We start from the raw sequence: 18,202 nt of genomic DNA, 5'->3' as shown, positions 1-18,202 counted from the left end.
TTGACCCTGTCACAATGCAGGAGGAGGTTGCACGGGGCGAGAGAATGCTGATCCAAACTCTTTGGTGCTGCACAGCCCTGTGATCTGCCAGGAAATGAGAACAGAAGTGTGTGACCGTGTGCTATGACAGCAAGTACAGTCTGGAATCGGTCGGCCACTGCCTGGCCAGCTCACTCAGAGCAGCCACTGTCGGCAGTGCAGGAGTGGATCTGGCCACCATCCAATCAGTGCTGCAGACTGACAACACTGACTCTTATTCCAACAGGTATCATGGGCCCCCCTGGGGACAGGCATAGCGCTTTGTTATTAGGATATTCTTCTGTTACACAGATAAAAATTTTGTTTTTTCCAGGACTTGCAGATGCTGACTGTGCTGGGGTGCTTAACATAATGGCATGGATACCCTCACCCTCTGCTTTATTTCTACAGGGCAAATGATTAATTCCATTTCATTCTTTGACTGGCATCAAGGACCAATTTGGTGGATTTAGGACATGACAAAAAAAAACCTACCAACAACAACAAAAAAACATTATTACCATGCTTAGTAGATGGTTGACAGTTATTAGGCCTAGTGGATACCAGAAATGGTGTTACCGTCATTAAACCCTAATTCTGCTATTATAGGTGTTAAGGGGTACACCATATGCTTGGTCTATGCTTGGTATCCTGCACAACAGTACCAACCAAGTGATCATTGACCACACTAATCAGACACTGAAATTACAGCTAACGTGGTTAAAGGAGGGGGAGACAAGGGTGATGTGACTACGATATTGCATTAGGTGCTGGCAGTGCTTAACTAGCCAGCAGCTTTTGTGTAACTTCCTGGGGTCTGGTGTTGGATGCTTAGATCTTCTAAATGACGACCACGGATCTTCTCGGATGGGGTCGAGGGTATGCTTGTATTTCCACAAGAGCCAGAACCCGCTGAATTCTTGCCTGTCTGGTCTGGCTGTGGTTGCCAGCTGCTGCTGCTGCCTCTACTTCTGTTCCTGCTGCTGGGAGTGGGCCTGTCCTAGGTTGCGCTGAGAGGGAGTAACAGCTAGGCCTAAAAGGATTCTGCTGTCTTGACTTCAGTGTGAATGCAGCTTTGGCCATAGACAAAATCCACTGGGAAACGAAGAACATAGCCGACTCAACGTTCCGCTTAATGAAGGATAAGAACTGGGGGTTCTTTTCCAATTTGCTTGGTATTCCTAGCTGACTTGAGAATGTTCTCAATGTTGAGAATTTCAGATTTCTGGGTATGAATGGCCTTGCCAAGGGTTGGAGGAATGAAACTTCCTCAATATGGGATTCCATCCACCAATTGGACATTGTGGAAAGCAGCAGGAGGTAGACGTAAGTATATGAATGAGAATGTAACTTCAGAAATAAAGGGACCCAAGTCTGAGTTACAACTCTGGGCAATAGGTGCAATTTGAGTACTACAAATAGAAGTTTCAACATTAAGTAAGGTAGTATAGCAGAATAGGATGGTGCTGGACTTAATAACAGCAAAGGAAGGGGGAGTCTGTGTAATCATAAATCTGACCTGCTGTGCTTATATAGGTGAGATGCAAAGAGTAGAGATTGATTTGCAGGCTACGTGGGAACGTACTAAAGTGCTCCATCAGGTTTCTGTAGACGATGCTTCCCGTGGTTTAACAGAGTTGCTGGAAAGTTAATTGATTGGCTTCCCAATTTTGACTGGGACATATAGACACTGCTAGAATTACAATGAAGCTGAGTCTAGAGTTAAGACAATACAGCTAGGTATACATAAGGTAAAGGTAGCCAAAGAAACTGGCTTGGAATGAATGATTGGAGGAGCTGGGTCAAAGCAACCTGAGGAAGACTTCTAACTTCATCCCAACAACCACCAGAGTGAGACCCCCACAACGGACTGTGCACGCATCAGTAGGAGGGACAGTATGTAAATGAGTTCCAGGAAAAAACAATGAATATGTGAATGTTTTATTGGAAATTTGACGAATATGTAAGGCCTTCTTCTAAAACTCCGTAATGCTCCTGCAATTGGAAGTGTGTGATAAGAGGAGAGAATTCCAATGTACACAGCACTGAATTTGAACGGGGCACCCCCCTCTCCCCCCTCCTCGGACGAGCGAGAGGGGGGTGCCCCGGGGAGAGCCCCTCCGCCGCCGCCCCCCCCCGCCGTGCGTGGGGGCACCCCCCTCTCCCCCCTCCTCGGACGAGCGAGAGGGGGGTGCCCCGGGGAGAGCCCCTCCGCCGCCGCCCCCCCCCGCCGTGCGTGGGGGCACCCCCCTCTCCCCCCTCCTCGGACGAGCGAGAGGGGGGTGCCCCGGGGAGAGCCCCTCCGCCGCCGCCCCCCCCCCGCCGTGCGTGGGGGCACCCCCCTCTCCCCCCTCCTCGGACGAGCGAGAGGGGGGTGCCCCGGGGAGAGCCCCTCCGCCGCCGCCCCCCCCCGCCGTGCGTGGGGGCAGCCCCCTCTCCCCCCTCGTCGGACGAGCGAGAGGGGGGTGCCCCGGGGAGAGCCCCTCCGCCGCCGCCCCCCCCCAGCGTGCGTGGGGGCAGCCCCCTCTCCCCCCTCGTCGGACGAGCGAGAGGGGGGTGCCCCGGGGAGAGCCCCGCCGCCGCCGCCCCCCCCCAGCGTGCGTCGGGGCAGCCCCCTCTCCCCCCTCGTCGGACGAGCGAGAGGGGGGTACCCCGGGGAGAGCCCCGCCGCCGCCGCCCCCCCCCAGCGTGCGTCGGGGCAGCCCCCTCTCCCCCCTCGTCGGACGAGCGAGAGGGGGGTACCCCGGGGAGAGCCCCGCCGCCGCCGCCCCCCCCCAGCGTGCGTCGGGGCAGCCCCCTCTCCCCCCTCGTCGGACGAGCGAGAGGGGGGTACCCCGGGGAGAGCCCCGCCGCCGCCGCCCCCCCCCCAGCGTGCGTCGGGGCAGCCCCCTCTCCCCCCTCGTCGGACGAGCGAGAGGGGGGTACCCCGGGGAGAGCCCCGCCGCCGCCGCCCCCCCCCAGCGTGCGTCGGGGCAGCCCCCTCTCCCCCCTCGTCGGACGAGCGAGAGGGGGGTACCCCGGGGAGAGCCCCGCCGCCGCCGCCCCCCCCCAGCGTGCGTCGGGGCAGCCCCCTCTCCCCCCTCGTCGGACGAGCGAGAGGGGGGTACCCCGGGGAGAGCCCCGCCGCCGCCGCCCCCCCCCAGCGTGCGTCGGGGCAGCCCCCTCTCCCCCCTCGTCGGACGAGCGAGAGGGGGGTACCCCGGGGAGAGCCCCGCCGCCGCCGCCCCCCCCCAGCGTGCGTCGGGGCAGCCCCCTCTCCCCCCTCGTCGGACGAGCGAGAGGGGGGTACCCCGGGGAGAGCCCCGCCGCCGCCGCCCCCCCCCAGCGTGCGTCGGGGCAGCCCCCTCTCCCCCCTCGTCGGACGAGCGAGAGGGGGGTACCCCGGGGAGAGCCCCGCCGCCGCCGCCCCCCCCCGCCGTGCGTCGGGGCAGCCCCCTCTCCCCCCTCGTCGGACGAGCGAGAGGGGGGTACCCCGGGGAGAGCCCCGCCGCCGCCGCCCCCCCCCAGCGTGCGTCGGGGCAGCCCCCTCTCCCCCCTCGTCGGACGAGCGAGAGGGGGGTACCCCGGGGAGAGCCCCGCCGCCGCCGCCCCCCCCCAGCGTGCGTCGGGGCAGCCCCCTCTCCCCCCTCGTCGGACGAGCGAGAGGGGGGTACCCCGGGGAGAGCCCCGCCGCCGCCGCCCCCCCCCAGCGTGCGTCGGGGCAGCCCCCTCTCCCCCCTCGTCGGACGAGCGAGAGGGGGGTACCCCGGGGAGAGCCCCGCCGCCGCCGCCCCCCCCCAGCGTGCGTCGGGGCAGCCCCCTCTCTCCCCTCGTCGGACGAGCGAGAGGGGGGTACCCCGGGGAGAGCCCCGCCGCCGCCGCCCCCCCCCAGCGTGCGTCGGGGCAGCCCCCTCTCCCCCCTCGTCGGACGAGCGAGAGGGGGGTACCCCGGGGAGAGCCCCGCCGCCGCCGCCCCCCCCCAGCGTGCGTCGGGGCAGCCCCCTCTCCCCCCTCGTCGGACGAGCGAGAGGGGGGTACCCCGGGGAGAGCCCCGCCGCCGCCGCCCCCCCCCAGCGTGCGTCGGGGCAGCCCCCTCTCCCCCCTCGTCGGACGAGCGAGAGGGGGGTACCCCGGGGAGAGCCCCGCCGCCGCCGCCCCCCCCCAGCGTGCGTCGGGGCAGCCCCCTCTCCCCCCTCGTCGGACGAGCGAGAGGGGGGTACCCCGGGGAGAGCCCCGCCGCCGCCGCCCCCCCCAGCGTGCGTCGGGGCAGCCCCCTCTCCCCCCTCGTCGGACGAGCGAGAGGGGGGTACCCCGGGGAGAGCCCCGCCGCCGCCGCCCCCCCCCAGCGTGCGTCGGGGCAGCCCCCTCTCCCCCCTCGTCGGACGAGCGAGAGGGGGGTACCCCGGGGAGAGCCCCGCCGCCGCCGCCCCCCCCCAGCGTGCGTCGGGGCAGCCCCCTCTCCCCCCTCGTCGGACGAGCGAGAGGGGGGTACCCCGGGGAGAGCCCCGCCGCCGCCGCCCCCCCCCAGCGTGCGTCGGGGCAGCCCCCTCTCCCCCCTCGTCGGACGAGCGAGAGGGGGGTACCCCGGGGAGAGCCCCGCCGCCGCCGCCCCCCCCCAGCGTGCGTCGGGGCAGCCCCCTCTCCCCCCTCGTCGGACGAGCGAGAGGGGGGTACCCCGGGGAGAGCCCCGCCGCCGCCGCCCCCCCCCAGCGTGCGTCGGGGCAGCCCCCTCTCCCCCCTCGTCGGACGAGCGAGAGGGGGGTACCCCGGGGAGAGCCCCGCCGCCGCCGCCCCCCCCCAGCGTGCGTCGGGGCAGCCCCCTCTCCCCCCTCGTCGGACGAGCGAGAGGGGGGTACCCCGGGGAGAGCCCCGCCGCCGCCGCCCCCCCCCAGCGTGCGTCGGGGCAGCCCCCTCTCCCCCCTCGTCGGACGAGCGAGAGGGGGGTACCCCGGGGAGAGCCCCGCCGCCGCCGCCCCCCCCCAGCGTGCGTCGGGGCAGCCCCCTCTCCCCCCTCGTCGGACGAGCGAGAGGGGGGTACCCCGGGGAGAGCCCCGCCGCCGCCGCCCCCCCCCAGCGTGCGTCGGGGCAGCCCCCTCTCCCCCCTCGTCGGACGAGCGAGAGGGGGGTACCCCGGGGAGAGCCCCGCCGCCGCCGCCCCCCCCCAGCGTGCGTCGGGGCAGCCCCCTCTCCCCCCTCGTCGGACGAGCGAGAGGGGGGTACCCCGGGGAGAGCCCCGCCGCCGCCGCCCCCCCCCAGCGTGCGTCGGGGCAGCCCCCTCTCCCCCCTCGTCGGACGAGCGAGAGGGGGGTACCCCGGGGAGAGCCCCGCCGCCGCCGCCCCCCCCCAGCGTGCGTCGGGGCAGCCCCCTCTCCCCCCTCGTCGGACGAGCGAGAGGGGGGTACCCCGGGGAGAGCCCCGCCGCCGCCGCCCCCCCCCAGCGTGCGTCGGGGCAGCCCCCTCTCCCCCCTCGTCGGACGAGCGAGAGGGGGGTACCCCGGGGAGAGCCCCGCCGCCGCCGCCCCCCCCCAGCGTGCGTCGGGGCAGCCCCCTCTCCCCCCTCGTCGGACGAGCGAGAGGGGGGTACCCCGGGGAGAGCCCCGCCGCCGCCGCCCCCCCCCAGCGTGCGTCGGGGCAGCCCCCTCTCCCCCCTCGTCGGACGAGCGAGAGGGGGGTACCCCGGGGAGAGCCCCGCCGCCGCCGCCCCCCCCCAGCGTGCGTCGGGGCAGCCCCCTCTCCCCCCTCGTCGGACGAGCGAGAGGGGGGTACCCCGGGGACAGCCCCGCCGCCGCCGCCCGCCCCCAGCCCGCGTCGGGGCTGCCCCCCCTCCCCCCTCCTCCGACGAGCGAGAGGGGGGTACCCCGGGGACAGCCCCGCCGCCGCCGCCCGCCCCCAGCCCGCGTCGGGGCTGCCCCCCCTCCCCCCTCCTCCGACGAGCGAGAGGGGGGTACCAAGGGGACAGCCCCTCCGCCGCCGCCCGCCCCCAGCCCGCGTCGGGGCTGCCCCCCCTCCCCCCTCCTCCGACGAGCGAGAGGGGGGTACCAAGGGGACAGCCCCTCCGCCGCCGCCCGCCCCCAGCCCGCGTCGGGGCTGCCCCCCCTCCCCCCTCCTCCGACGAGCGAGAGGGGGGTACCAAGGGGACAGCCCCTCCGCCGCCGCCCGCCCCCAGCCCGCGTCGGGGCTGCCCCCCCTCCCCCCTCCTCCGACGAGCGAGAGGGGGGTACCAAGGGGACAGCCCCTCCGCCGCCACCCGCCCCCAGCCCGCGTCGGGGCTGCCCCCCCTCCCCCCTCCTCCGACGAGCGAGAGGGGGGTACCAAGGGGACAGCCCCTCCGCCGCCACCCGCCCCCAGCCCGCGTCGGGGCTGCCCCCCCTCCCCCCTCCTCCGACGAGCGAGAGGGGGGTACCAAGGGGACAGCCCCTCCGCCGCCACCCGCCCCCAGCCCGCGTCGGGGCTGCCCCCCCTCCCCCCTCCTCCGACGAGCGAGAGGGGGGTACCAAGGGGACAGCCCCTCCGCCGCCACCCGCCCCCAGCCCGCGTCGGGGCTGCCCCCCCTCCCCCCTCCTCCGACGAGCGAGAGGGGGGTACCAAGGGGACAGCCCCTCCGCCGCCACCCGCCCCCAGCCCGCGTCGGGGCTGCCCCCCCTCCCCCCTCCTCCGACGAGCGAGAGGGGGGTACCAAGGGGACAGCCCCTCCGCCGCCACCCGCCCCCAGCCCGCGTCGGGGCTGCCCCCCCTCCCCCCTCCTCCGACGAGCGAGAGGGGGGTACCAAGGGGACAGCCCCTCCGCCGCCACCCGCCCCCAGCCCGCGTCGGGGCTGCCCCCCCTCCCCCCTCCTCCGACGAGCGAGAGGGGGGTACCAAGGGGACAGCCCCTCCGCCGCCACCCGCCCCCAGCCCGCGTCGGGGCTGCCCCCCCTCCCCCCTCCTCCGACGAGCGAGAGGGGGGTACCAAGGGGACAGCCCCTCCGCCGCCACCCGCCCCCAGCCCGCGTCGGGGCTGCCCCCCCTCCCCCCTCCTCCGACGAGCGAGAGGGGGGTACCAAGGGGACAGCCCCTCCGCCGCCACCCGCCCCCAGCCCGCGTCGGGGCTGCCCCCCCTCCCCCCTCCTCCGACGAGCGAGAGGGGGGTACCAAGGGGACAGCCCCTCCGCCGCCACCCGCCCCCAGCCCGCGTCGGGGCTGCCCCCCCTCCCCCCTCCTCCGACGAGCGAGAGGGGGGTACCAAGGGGACAGCCCCTCCGCCGCCACCCGCCCCCAGCCCGCGTCGGGGCTGCCCCCCCTCCCCCCTCCTCCGACGAGCGAGAGGGGGGTACCAAGGGGACAGCCCCTCCGCCGCCACCCGCCCCCAGCCCGCGTCGGGGCTGCCCCCCCTCCCCCCTCCTCCGACGAGCGAGAGGGGGGTACCAAGGGGACAGCCCCTCCGCCGCCACCCGCCCCCAGCCCGCGTCGGGGCTGCCCCCCCTCCCCCCTCCTCCGACGAGCGAGAGGGGGGTACCAAGGGGACAGCCCCTCCGCCGCCACCCGCCCCCAGCCCGCGTCGGGGCTGCCCCCCCTCCCCCCTCCTCCGACGAGCGAGAGGGGGGTACCAAGGGGACAGCCCCTCCGCCGCCACCCGCCCCCAGCCCGCGTCGGGGCTGCCCCCCCTCCCCCCTCCTCCGACGAGCGAGAGGGGGGTACCAAGGGGACAGCCCCTCCGCCGCCACCCGCCCCCAGCCCGCGTCGGGGCTGCCCCCCCTCCCCCCTCCTCCGACGAGCGAGAGGGGGGTACCAAGGGGACAGCCCCTCCGCCGCCACCCGCCCCCAGCCCGCGTCGGGGCTGCCCCCCCTCCCCCCTCCTCCGACGAGCGAGAGGGGGGTACCAAGGGGACAGCCCCTCCGCCGCCACCCGCCCCCAGCCCGCGTCGGGGCTGCCCCCCCTCCCCCCTCCTCCGACGAGCGAGAGGGGGGTACCAAGGGGACAGCCCCTCCGCCGCCACCCGCCCCCAGCCCGCGTCGGGGCTGCCCCCCCTCCCCCCTCCTCCGACGAGCGAGAGGGGGGTACCAAGGGGACAGCCCCTCCGCCGCCACCCGCCCCCAGCCCGCGTCGGGGCTGCCCCCCCTCCCCCCTCCTCCGACGAGCGAGAGGGGGGTACCAAGGGGACAGCCCCTCCGCCGCCACCCGCCCCCAGCCCGCGTCGGGGCTGCCCCCCCTCCCCCCTCCTCCGACGAGCGAGAGGGGGGTACCAAGGGGACAGCCCCTCCGCCGCCACCCGCCCCCAGCCCGCGTCGGGGCTGCCCCCCCTCCCCCCTCCTCCGACGAGCGAGAGGGGGGTACCAAGGGGACAGCCCCTCCGCCGCCACCCGCCCCCAGCCCGCGTCGGGGCTGCCCCCCCTCCCCCCTCCTCCGACGAGCGAGAGGGGGGTACCAAGGGGACAGCCCCTCCGCCGCCACCCGCCCCCAGCCCGCGTCGGGGCTGCCCCCCCTCCCCCCTCCTCCGACGAGCGAGAGGGGGGTACCAAGGGGACAGCCCCTCCGCCGCCACCCGCCCCCAGCCCGCGTCGGGGCTGCCCCCCCTCCCCCCTCCTCCGACGAGCGAGAGGGGGGTACCAAGGGGACAGCCCCTCCGCCGCCACCCGCCCCCAGCCCGCGTCGGGGCTGCCCCCCCTCCCCCCTCCTCCGACGAGCGAGAGGGGGGTACCAAGGGGACAGCCCCTCCGCCGCCACCCGCCCCCAGCCCGCGTCGGGGCTGCCCCCCCTCCCCCCTCCTCCGACGAGCGAGAGGGGGGTACCAAGGGGACAGCCCCTCCGCCGCCACCCGCCCCCAGCCCGCGTCGGGGCTGCCCCCCCTCCCCCCTCCTCCGACGAGCGAGAGGGGGGTACCAAGGGGACAGCCCCTCCGCCGCCACCCGCCCCCAGCCCGCGTCGGGGCTGCCCCCCCTCCCCCCTCCTCCGACGAGCGAGAGGGGGGTACCAAGGGGACAGCCCCTCCGCCGCCACCCGCCCCCAGCCCGCGTCGGGGCTGCCCCCCCTCCCCCCTCCTCCGACGAGCGAGAGGGGGGTACCAAGGGGACAGCCCCTCCGCCGCCACCCGCCCCCAGCCCGCGTCGGGGCTGCCCCCCCTCCCCCCTCCTCCGACGAGCGAGAGGGGGGTACCAAGGGGACAGCCCCTCCGCCGCCACCCGCCCCCAGCCCGCGTCGGGGCTGCCCCCCCTCCCCCCTCCTCCGACGAGCGAGAGGGGGGTACCAAGGGGACAGCCCCTCCGCCGCCACCCGCCCCCAGCCCGCGTCGGGGCTGCCCCCCCTCCCCCCTCCTCCGACGAGCGAGAGGGGGGTACCAAGGGGACAGCCCCTCCGCCGCCACCCGCCCCCAGCCCGCGTCGGGGCTGCCCCCCCTCCCCCCTCCTCCGACGAGCGAGAGGGGGGTACCAAGGGGACAGCCCCTCCGCCGCCACCCGCCCCCAGCCCGCGTCGGGGCTGCCCCCCCTCCCCCCTCCTCCGACGAGCGAGAGGGGGGTACCAAGGGGACAGCCCCTCCGCCGCCACCCGCCCCCAGCCCGCGTCGGGGCTGCCCCCCCTCCCCCCTCCTCCGACGAGCGAGAGGGGGGTACCAAGGGGACAGCCCCTCCGCCGCCACCCGCCCCCAGCCCGCGTCGGGGCTGCCCCCCCTCCCCCCTCCTCCGACGAGCGAGAGGGGGGTACCAAGGGGACAGCCCCTCCGCCGCCACCCGCCCCCAGCCCGCGTCGGGGCTGCCCCCCCTCCCCCCTCCTCCGACGAGCGAGAGGGGGGGGTACCAAGGGGACAGCCCTCCGCCGCCACCCGCCCCCAGCCCGCGTCGGGGCTGCCCCCCCTCCCCCTCCTCCGACGAGCGAGAGGGGGGTACCAAGGGGACAGCCCCTCCGCCGCCACCCGCCCCCAGCCCGCGTCGGGGCTGCCCCCCCTCCCCCCTCCTCCGACGAGCGAGAGGGGGGTACCAAGGGGACAGCCCCTCCGCCGCCACCCGCCCCCAGCCCGCGTCGGGGCTGCCCCCCCTCCCCCCTCCTCCGACGAGCGAGAGGGGGGTACCAAGGGGACAGCCCCTCCGCCGCCACCCGCCCCCAGCCCGCGTCGGGGCTGCCCCCCCTCCCCCCTCCTCCGACGAGCGAGAGGGGGGTACCAAGGGGACAGCCCCTCCGCCGCCACCCGCCCCCAGCCCGCGTCGGGGCTGCCCCCCCTCCCCCCTCCTCCGACGAGCGAGAGGGGGGTACCAAGGGGACAGCCCCTCCGCCGCCACCCGCCCCCAGCCCGCGTCGGGGCTGCCCCCCCTCCCCCCTCCTCCGACGAGCGAGAGGGGGGTACCAAGGGGACAGCCCCTCCGCCGCCACCCGCCCCCAGCCCGCGTCGGGGCTGCCCCCCCTCCCCCCTCCGGGGTTGCTGGAGGTGATTTTTCCTTTGTTATATTTCTCTGCGTTTTTTGAACTTTGTGTTGATGATTTACTGTATTAATGGACTCCCGGTGGGTCCAAAATTTGAAAGCCCCAGAAATTGATCTAATTGTTCTGCTACTCTTACTTAATTGATCCTCAATTAAAAATTTTATTTTCTTCTTAAAATTTCTAATTTCTCCACTAGTGAGTGGGGAGTTTACATAGCATATTTGTCCTTGTCCCTGTGAGACCTCCCATAAAGGGCGCACTGAGGTGCCGGTACAGCAAGGAAAGGAAAGTTTCCAATATCCCTTTCACATTGTTTTAATTCTCTCCCGAGCCCAGCATGCCCCCCTTTTCTGTGCAACGACCCTATGTGCTTTACCATTTCCTCTTACAGAGGCAGTGCTTGTCTCCCTTATGCTACATTGGGGTTATATGGGGGGGAGATTCTCAGGATGGTCCCATTGATTAGTTCCTTTTTCTAATCCCTCTCCTTCCTGGTCTGGGCCTTTTTCTTTTTACTAATAACAGGCTGATTTCTTCTATCCAGCAGGCAGCATAGTCTGATTCCTCCTTCGAAAACGGGTTTTGTTCTTTACATATAAATTTGAGATCTGACAAACCCAACCTTCATCAGATCCACATTTTGGCCAAATACAGATTTTCCCTGTAGTGGCTCTCTAGGCCATTTCTGTACACAATATTTAAACATCTCTTCCCTATCCCTTTTCCTGGTTTTGGGAGCATTTTAACCCGTCCTCCAACTTAGACACTAAGCACCAATGATTACGGTATTTGATGAGGGTGTTCTTGCTTAGAGTCCCTCCCGGTTCCTCAGCAATATCCCTTCAATATGCTAATATACATCCTAAGAGATTTTCTTAGGTATCTCTTTCCCTTGTGTTCGTATACACACAAGGAGGGGGAGCAAAGCTTCAAAACATATTTCATAAAGTTAACGCGTTAAAGTGGAGGTAACACAACTGTATTGTTTCTCTCATCTGGATCATTATCACACTTAAACCGTGGTATTTTTCTACAACAAAAGCAACAGGTTCTCGATACTAATTGTGGTTTGCCTTTTGTGGGCTTTTTCCACCACCCGACTCCGTATTCACTTCACTATTATGTGCATTACAATTGCCACAGTACTAACAACAATTAATAAGACAAAAACATCATAACAAATACAAAACCGTAACATATCAACATATGCATACATCAACATATATACATCAACATATACAAATACAAAATCATAACATATAGAACATAGAGGCCTTTCGGACGGAACCGCAGGTCAGGACTCCTCACTCGGCCCGTAGCTGGGCTGCGTCACACTCACAACCACACTCACACAGACTGCACAAGACCGGTCTTTACACACTTCAAGGTACAACATTTCTCAGAAAATATCAAAGTTGTTGGTTCAACACTTAGTTCAAATGTACAGTAACGAGCACTAGTAAGAGATGCTAATAATGGCCAGATACGCAACAATTCCTGCTAATACAGCTAGGAAAACCCAGGTTAATATTGACAGAAGTTGGTTATAAAGCAGGTATGTTTATTCCAGCATTGCGCAGCTTCCTTACTTACTCAGAAAGATAATAATTTGTGCTTGGTACTAGTCCAAAGGTGTTCTCTCCCAAGCAATGGGGATGTTCCTCAAGGGTAATAAGTGTGCAAGTACAGTTAAAAAAAACATACGACATATTAACTACTGACTCATACTGTATGTAGATAGTTGGAGATAATGGATGTATCCCTCTAATAGAGAAATAGAATAAAATCTGATTTAAATCACAAATAAATTGGCAGCTAACGAGGAAATGTTTTCTTCCACAAGTTGGGTATTTCTAGCTGCTACAATCCAACTCATTTCATAGATCCATTTTTGTGGAGTATCACTAATATTATGTACCCTATCATTACTAATCCAAAATGACTAAGCACAAAGAACAGTTTTAGGCTTTATAGCTGCAAACTGCCAACAACAACAACAAAACGCACACACACAAAAAAAAAAACCCTCCAAAACTCTTCCATTGGATCATAATGTATTTCCTGGGTGCCTGCATTCAGAACAGAGCTTCCAGCATTCATACCGGCCTTTGTACTGTCTTTCATTACAAATAGAGGTACAAACTCTCCTTACCCTCGCTTTAAGCAGAGGGCCAGACTGTACAAGTGTATTCCTCTGTCAGGAATTCCCTTTTTGTCTTCACTTTCTCATAAAAACAAAAAGAGAAATGAGAAACAAAAGCCCTAATCATTAGTTCACACAAGCCTGACAACAATAAATGGTGCTGGATCACGAGCAGCTTTAAAAATCTAACCTTTGTTCTGTTATTGTCTATATGGAACACAGATCCCTCACCAGGCAGCACTTGAGGAGAATTTAACCTTTCCCACTTTCTATGCTCACCTGTGCTAATTACATCCACAAAAACCTCCCTTCCACATCAACTCAGGTTACCGAGCTGAGAAGAAAAGACCCTCCCCCCAAACCTCCACAGTTCACGTCAAACCAAGATTGTTATTTTTAATATTAGAAAATAAAACTAAACATTACAAGGAGAATAGGTCTTAGAAACATCCTTACCTGATTTTGGCTTTCTCAGCAGTTTGTAGGTTCTTGAGTTCTCAACGCACAAAAAGATAGAAGGAAAAGTAGAAGGAAAAAAAGGCAAGGAAAGGGCAGGGATTCAGATTACATCTTTGTAACTGCACTGGGACTGGTGCAGAGATATCACAAAAAGAAGAATGCTCATCTGTCTCCAAACATATAAGCTCACAGAAGAACTCCACAAAGGAGGGATCTCCTGAAACAGATCCTTCCTTAGTAGCAGTCAGCCCTTAAATGAGGTTTAAGAGCCTGGCTCCAGCCCTTCCTTTTCCACAGTTGAATCCCCTTCACCTGTGCTCCCAAGCCTGGCCCTGTCTCTTCTTCCAGGTGCTCAGTGGGTGGTTCGGGCCTTTGGGCCCTGATTTGGCAATTCCCTTACAGTCATGCAAGTCTTACTGCTTACAGTATGAGCTATTTAGACTACCCAGACATCCCGGCCTTGTGAGGTCAGAACTGCAGAATTGCACACTCTTCTCAATACTTCTCCCCTGAGATGAGATCCCACAAACTCCACCGACCTCGCAAAAGCACGTAAGAATGGGTCAGATTAAATTAGATTAAACTAAATTAACTGCAAGAAGGTGACTAACCACTCAATCCAATACACAGTGAACAATATGAACTATAACAGGAATCAAACACACAGCAAACAGGATAACTACTAAAGCAATCACACCCACAGTAAGAACATTCTCTAGTCAGCTAGGAAGACCAAGCAAATTGGAAAAGATACCTCAGTCCTTGTCCTTGATTATCTGGAACGTCGAGTCATCTGTGTCCTTCGCCTCCTGTTGGATCTTGTCTATGGCCAAAGCTGCATTCGCACTGAAGTCAAGTCAGCAGAATCCTTTCAGGTCTAGGTGTTGTTCCATCTCAGCACAACCTAGAGCAGTCCAAGCGAGTAGAAAGCCCATTACCATTTTAGTCTGAGTCAGTCCGGGGTCAAGGGAACTCAGTGTACCAGCTATATCAGTCAGTGCACAGTGTCACTGTTTAAACAAAAATCTACCTGCGTCCATGACAGGGGGTCAAGTTCAGCCCCAAAGGTTGGCCCTAGGCCAAAGGAAAAGTTAATTAGGAAAAGAAAACAGCAGCAACGATCTAAGGAGGCACACTTATTTACTAAATACTATATCAAAATACAGGATAACACAATATAATATAATTGAAATTGAGCTAACAAATCAAGCAAAATAGGAGAGAGAATGAGTCCCAAAAAGGAGAGGCCTACTGTAAACTCTAGGTGAAACGGTGAAGGCTCCCACAGGCTCTCCTGAACGCCAGAACTCGAAAGACGTCAGTGCAGCCTGGGAGTGAGATAATATAGCGTCCAGGTCCCATGACTTATCTCTGACCGTGATGTTCTCTGGAATATTTAGTCTTCTTCTGTAAGTTGCACATTTGGTAAAATTATTCATGCTCTATATGATGTTATGATGTGGAATACTGATAGCGAAATTACAAAATTATTAAATGTAGAATAAGGGGTGGAATGTCATGGTTTAATGATTTTGTAATTATTGTAAATATTTATTGTAAATATATTGTAAGTAAGTTTTGTAAATATAAATTTACAAAATTATTAAACCATGACATTCCACCCCTTATTCTACATCATCACATTATGCTTAATACACACACGCACTCATATGTATAGTTGTGAGTAATCAGCAACCTTATTTTCTTAACAATTTATATCTATTCCACACAAATCCCTAAGCTGAGAACAAAACTTCATAACCTAACTCACTATTATTTCTTAGTTTTGAGAAAAATGGCAAAACTGCCAGAAAAAGGAAAACATGACAGTGGTGGAGGGGAAAGGCAGTGCTAGTAGGGCGTCCCCCACATCAAGGTGCACTCATCCTTTCCTAGCCACCACAGCAGATTCCTTTTGAATTATACTTCTTTCCATGTGTGCTCTACACATGCATGGCCAGTGCACAACATAGAGCCCAGATGGAAAACTTGCTTACAGAAAGCCTAGTTAAGGTATACTGAAAAAGTGTTTCCTTAACATTAATCCACTCTAACTTAAGTCCTGTACCTAACTGAACATTGGTCAAATATCTGAGGCTCTACTTGTATATACAAGAAATTATTGGCTGCACTCCCCCAACATCAAATTCCCTTGTGGTACACAATGGACATTACCATTTTTGTCCATCACCCACCAAGTGCACCCACCCTGGGCAAAAACAGTACACTGGAAGGGTTTGCCCTTTCCAGACCCCACTTTTGGGGCTGAACTCAAACCCTGTTATGGACGCAGGTAGATTTTTTTTCATTTAAACCGTGACACACAGGAGGTGCGATTCGCATTCTCTGCTGCCCAACAAGCAAGCTATGCAGTCACGCGTGTATTACGAACTATTTGGGGCCAGATAAAGATAGTACCTAGGACAGGCCCACTCCCAGCAGCAGGAACAGAGAAGTGGGAGTGTGGCCAGCATCGCAGCATTAGGGGAGGAAGGTAGAAGAACAGCATGTAGGGGGAGGGACACGGGTTGAATCCAGGCAGGAACAGAGAAACAGTTTGAAGACATCCTTCCTTGTCAAATTTGATTAAGCCCTACCATTATTTAGTACCAAAGAGACAACAGTTTAGCAGCCGTTCTGTCATCAACAGTAGAAGTCTGCTGGAGTTTTGTACTAATTTTAACCCAAAGCTCCCCGTCAAGGGAAAATCCAGTTTTCAGAAATTCAGAAACATTTTACTGCAACCTGGAAATAAATCTCTAAGGGGTCCTGTTCTGTGTTGATCTGTAACTGATTAGAAAATAAAAACAACCTTCGACTTTTGCATACTCTGATATATTGATTCAAATGATCACTAAAATTTATGCAGCAAATACTTGTAGAGTGCTCACAACCGTGCCTTTTAAACATAATTAATGGTCATACAAATTTATTAATTTGCATGTCAGATAGAATCATTATTAGTAGGCAAACGTGCCAAAAATGTGTTTGAGGTGGATGCCATAGGCTGTGCCAGCAGGGCGTCCCCTGCTTCAAAGTGCACTTTACCTTTCTCACCCATCACAGATTCTCTCCTGCTTTTGTTTCTTGCAGTTTATTTTCCAATTGTACACTATATCTGCGTGGCCAGTGCATGATATAGAGCCCATGTGGAACACCTGCTTGGAAAACAGAATAAGCCAATAAAAATCAGCTCTCTTAGCGTGCACCTTTGTCTCAAGTGATGCACAGTCACATTTTAAAAATCCTGATTAGTGAGATGAGAAGAAGTGATCACTCTGTGATACAGGGCCACCCCCTTCATCTAAGATTCCTTTCCAGGTTTTGTCTTTTCCAATTAAGAAAAGGCTAATTCATAGGCTAACAGCATCATAACTGAGCATTACTAATACATTAAATTACTATTCCTGTAGATTCCAGCATTGGTAACATCAGATCCTATTTGGTTCACAACTAATCCACTAGTAAAACAGAAACACACAGTAACCTGGATAATGCCTAATAATTCCAATTCCTGAGACTGCATATATACTATATATAATACTAGAAATACTAGAAATTCTCCCATTATGTCACACCATTACCTGCAGAATAACAAGTTACATAGCAATACCAATCAGTAAGAAGCACACAGTCCCAGTCACTATGAAAACTGGACACTAGTTTCTGCCTAGAGATGAGGCCGAACATATCATACTGAAATCCAGATAGGGACAGTACTAACAATTCCCACTCACTTTCAAAAAGCACCATTTGGGCAGGCAATGGGACTGTCCTGTCCACACTATGCCAATCAAATGGGGTGATGATCTCCATCTGTATCATATCCAATGGAAATTGTTTTATTATTTAGAATAGATGGAGCAAAGTTTTATTATTTGCAGCTTAATCAAGTGGTTCATCTTTTCCACCTGGCCACTTGATTGTGGCCTATAAGGTGTATGCAACTGCCAATTGATTCCCAATAAAGTACTGATTTGTTGAACCACTTTAGCAATAAAATGTGGGCCTCGATCTGAAGAGATTGTCCCTGGCACCTCAAACCTCAGAATTATTTCTTGTAACAAAATCTTTGTTACTTCCCTAGCCTTGTTAGTTCGGCAGGGGTATGCCTCTGTTCTACATATTGGCCCTTCCGCTCCCTTCAGCAGAGTCACCAATGACACCACAATCGCTGCTCCCCTCACCCAGCACTGCAAGGGCCAGGCTGTGGCACTCAGTACAGCCAGAGACCTGCACACCAGCACCTCGGGTTGGGGGCTCAGTCTGAGTCTCCTCAGACTTGTTGGCAGCAGCCTTCCTATCAGGATGTGCAGGACCTCAGTCTGGGTCCCCACAGTCTTTTTGGTTGCTGCCTCCCTTTTCCGAGAGTATGGGACCCTTGGCTGGGCCTCCACGGTATTTCTGGCAGCAGCCTTCCACCGGGGAGCAACCATGTTGAAGCAGAAAACTCACCAGCACTGAAACAGGAATTCAGGCGGTGCAAGAACCCCGACTGCTCCTGTCGGTCTCTGGTGGGCAGCGACCGGTCCCTCCTTGTCGCTGGAGTCGTTGCCCTCCTTGTGACCGTTTAAACCTCCCTCCGTTGCCAGGCAACGCCCACGCTCAGTCAGCGGCTGCGTCAGCTGCCGGGCTTCTCCTCTACCCGGGGGTTCCTTGCTTGAAGGAACCGCCCGAGATCCCCCTTGAACCACGCCGTCAGTCGCTGACCATCGGGCCGGGACGGCTCCGAGTCCCAGCAGCTCTTCTCGTGGCTCCCTGCGGCCTCTGGAGGAGCTTAAGAGGCGTTAGGGGCGGACCCACCCCGGGCTGCCGACGAGGAGCAGCTGCGCCCGGGCGGCCGCGGCGCCTGAGAGTCGTTGCCTCGTTAGCACCGGCCGGGGGCCTTAACAGTTTCCAGTGGCCCCTGCTGTGTGCTGTTTGTGCTCCCCCTTCCCTCTCCCTTCGTCCAAAAGCAAACAACAATAACAAACATTTGTTCAACATGTACAATAATTGTACCTGATGGAGAAAACATGACTGAAGGCAACAGTGGAAACGTGGGAGCAATGATGTGACTAATTCCCTAATGATGCACTGGAGAAAACTGCCAAGCAGTGAAAGTTGAAGCATAGTTTTACAAAAGGTTCTGTACATCCTGGCCTGCATTAGAAATAGTGCAGCCAGCAGGAGCAGGGAGGTAATAATCCCCTTGTACTCAGCTGTGGCAA

The 18,202-nt window shown here is 60.6% G+C and overlaps 1 long non-coding RNA gene across 3 annotated transcripts; it reads right to left on the bottom strand.

Moving 5' to 3' along the window:
* Window positions 1-10,424: 10,424 nt before the first annotated feature.
* LOC146759938 (uncharacterized) lies at window positions 10,425-17,982 on the bottom strand. 3 transcript variants are annotated; one of them, XR_014948858.1, is made up of 3 exons: window positions 17,448-17,950; window positions 13,747-13,896; window positions 10,425-13,029 (listed from the first exon to the last, which is right to left on the bottom strand). It is a non-coding gene; the product is annotated as an uncharacterized LOC146759938 (long non-coding RNA). The 3 variants fall into 3 exon arrangements; XR_014948856.1 differs by having other exon boundaries at window positions 10,425-13,896; window positions 17,448-17,982; XR_014948857.1 differs by lacking the exon at window positions 17,448-17,950 and adding an exon at window positions 16,041-16,148 and having other exon boundaries at window positions 10,425-13,896.
* Between the last annotated feature and the right edge of the window lie 220 nt (window positions 17,983-18,202).

Source organism: Coturnix japonica, chromosome 8 (assembly GCF_054131305.1).
Source record: "Coturnix japonica strain WE chromosome 8, WE-NBRP24, whole genome shotgun sequence".
NCBI lineage: Eukaryota > Metazoa > Chordata > Aves > Galliformes > Phasianidae > Coturnix > Coturnix japonica.
The sequence above is the reverse complement of the archived record's forward strand: the minus strand, read 5'-3'. Positions and strand labels throughout refer to the sequence as shown.